The 3,389-nt window shown below is 31.2% G+C and overlaps 1 long non-coding RNA gene across 1 annotated transcript; it reads left to right on the top strand.

Annotated features, from left to right (window-relative positions):
- The first annotated feature begins 1,021 nt into the window (after nucleotides 1-1,021).
- On the top strand, nucleotides 1,022-2,047 carry LOC105953958 (uncharacterized). Its single transcript, XR_016032831.1, has 3 exons — nucleotides 1,022-1,440; nucleotides 1,572-1,656; nucleotides 1,853-2,047. It is a non-coding gene; the product is annotated as an uncharacterized LOC105953958 (long non-coding RNA).
- Nucleotides 2,048-3,389: the final 1,342 nt, after the last annotated feature.

Genomic DNA, 3,389 nt, shown 5'->3' on the forward strand with positions numbered 1-3,389 from the left:
TCTCTCTCATCGGCGTTCCTCCCTCCACCGCCGCGAAAAGAAGGCGGTCTCCACCCCTGGAATTCTCTCGTCATGTACGGCATTAGGGTTTTCGGTAGGGAGAATGACGAGACTACGCAGCGGCGCTAGGATTGATATTGCGTTTGAGATTTCAATAGAGACCACCGCCAATATTATTTGATTGTTGTGGTTCTTCTTCTTCTCTGATTTTTTACCCAATTCTCGAATCTCATTTTTCTTAGTTGGAGATTTTGGTTGAATTCTTATATTGAAGGCTAATTTTGTGTTCAATCAATAGTATAATGGATGTTTGTTTGTTGTTGAAATTGTGTTGGTGCTATTTACAGACATATAGTTGTTTTCGTACAACAATATAGTTGTTTTCGTAGAGTAATATAGTTGTTTTCGTACAACAATATAGTTGTTTTCGTACAACAATATAGTTGTTTTCGTACAACAATATAGTTGTTTTTACTACGTTTTATTGATGTTAATAAATAGTTGATTTAACAAATAGAATAGTTGATTTTGATAAATGAGAGTTGTTGGAGATATATAGTTGTTTTAATAACAATTGTTTAATATAGTTGTTTTTAACATTAGTCGTTTTAATAATAGTTGTTTTATTGAAATATAGTTGTTTTAGCTGAAGACAAAAAAAATACTAAAAAAATATATTTTTTTTTAAATAATAAAAAGTTATAAAAAATATTTGTTTTTAAATATTATTTTTTAAATAAGAAATAAATAAATAAACGAAAATTAAAATTAAAATATAAAAAAAATAAAAAGTGCATCTAAGTATGGTATAATAGGTAGTAAATAGAGGAAGGGTAAATTTGAGAATAAAAAAAAGATGGGTCTCTCATTAATAAAGGAAAAGGAGCTGGGCCCATGCTTATTAAAATGGGGAAATGAGTGATAACCCCCTAGTTTTGCAAATATATATAAGGAGGTCCAATGTTTTTTTTTTGTCATAGTCAAAAACCCAAATTATAATTTTAATTAGTCAGACCCCCTCAGGTCAAGTGATATGACTGTTTTACCCTTAATTGGTAGTTTTTGGGAAATAAGGCTAATAAGTCACGATCTCTCGTTTGTTTTCTCTTCCCCACCCAAAACCCTAATCTTCTTCTCTCAACCCACAGCCCCTCCGTCTCCAAGCGCCGCTCCACCATCTTTTGTCAATCTACCGCTTCAAAGCCGCCGTCGCCGCCGATGATTCACCCTTCGCAGATCCGCTTGATTTCCGACAACAATTTGCGGCAAGCGCCGCTGTTCGACTTCGGCAAAGAAGATGAAGACGGTGTCGTATCAATGGCGCCGGACATGTTCAGACCACTGAGATCCGTCCTCTTCTGTCGGGATCTGTTCGCCTTGGATCCTTCCAATCACCGCCCCTACTGCCGACAACGGATTCGGCTCCTTGTATATTACACGGTAGGTAGTTTATATATCAATTATTTCCCCTTGTGTGTGGTCTGCATCTATTTAGATTTGTAAATCATGTGTTTGTGTGTTGGATGTTAATATACACAGTAAAATATGATAAATGCATAAGCCTCTTGTAGGCTTCATCATAGAAATCAAATCAATGATGGCTATCAAGGAGCAGGATCTGGAAGGGGATATGGAAGGGCTGGAAGTGTTATTAAGGTTTGTAAACAGTAACATCATAATTCTTTGTTGTATGTCTTTTTATTTGATGTATATGATCCAGTTTCACTCAACCTTTTGGATCAATAGATATGGATTAACATTGTTTCATTTTAATATCACTTTGTTTCATTTTGTTGGTTTGTTTTTAGTGGATGTGTTAATTCAGGCTCACTCGCTACCAATTTGTTTGCAGGTGGTGGCTTGTTTGGTTGTTCGAGAAAGGGATTGTGTTTGAACAACTTCTATGAACTAAGTTGTTGTCGAGAGAAAGAAAATGGTGTTCGTCAATTCAAAACAGTTCTTTTGCAACCTATAAATGAGAGTTGTTGTCCTATTTGAAAAGTGGGATTTGAATTGTAATCATATATATGTAGTCATATACACTCACAAGTGGAGTCACAAGTGGTCATATACGTATAGTCATATACAGTCACAAGTGGTCATATACGTATAGTCATATATAGTGACATGTGGTCATATACGTATAGTCATATATAGTCACATGTGGTCATATACGTATAGTCATATATAGTCACATGTGGTCATATACGTATAGTCATATATAGTCATATATAGTCACATGTGTCATATACGTATAGTCATATATAGTCACACGTGGTCATATACATATAGTCATATATAGTCATATGTGGTCATATACATATAGTCATGTATAATATAACATGTAGTAATATATAGTTATATACAAGTTATGTGGTTTTTCTGATGTGTAGTGATCTTGATGATCGTGGTTTTTTTCAATTTTTTGTTGGGTTCTAATTGATTTATAATTCAACATTCAAATTGTGAATTTATTTGTTGGTGTCTATGAAGTTTTTTATATATAAGGTTTACCATAACGTTGGGTTAAAAGACAGTACATGACTACATATAACTATACATGACTGTAGTATACTATAGTCATGTGTAGTCAATTTCGGTACAGTAAATTTATTAAAAAAATTAAAAATTAAAAAAATTGAAAAAATTGAAAAATTAAAAAAATTAAAAATTCAAAAAAAAATCAAAAAATTAAAAAAAAATTTAAAAATTAAAAAATTAAAACAAAAATCTAAAAATTAAAAAAAATTAAAAATTAAAAAAAATTAAAAATTAAAAAATTAAAATTAAAAAATACAAAAGATGGTATTTATAAAAAATAATAATAAAATAAAAATTTATATTTTTTTATTAAATAAATCTATAAAATGATAAATGCAGGTCCATAAATGCTAATGCAGTTAGCCATAATGCTGAATGCAGTTTCCAAAAATACTGAATGCAGTTGGGTGAAAATTGCACATAAGGGCACAATAGTACTTTTGCCTCTCCAGGGGGCTATCTCAAAGAAAGAATTTTAGGGGTGGACTTATGCCTATATATTTTCCATATGAGGGGTGTATGTCAAATGGACCCTATTAAAATAATGCTAGAGGGGGTTCTCACTAATAGTCCCTTTTTATTTATAATAATTTCAATATTATGTAGAAAAGAAGGGGAAAAAAAGTTTTTTACGGTAGTGTATAAAATGCTGAAATGAAGAAAGACAAAAAAAAAAATGGATATTCCGTAAAAAAAATTTAAAAATGTTAGATGGAATTATGAAAATATTAAATGCAGAATAAATAAATGATGAATGCAGTTTGAATTACTTATTGCAGATTTTGAAATTGTGAGTGGAGGGGGTATTTTTAGAATGAATTTTGTGAATGATGTGAACCAAATGTTTA

Source organism: Erythranthe guttata, chromosome 8 (assembly GCF_056151865.1).
Source record: "Erythranthe guttata isolate IM_541 chromosome 8, IM_541, whole genome shotgun sequence".
Classification (NCBI taxonomy): Eukaryota; Viridiplantae; Streptophyta; class Magnoliopsida; order Lamiales; family Phrymaceae; genus Erythranthe; species Erythranthe guttata.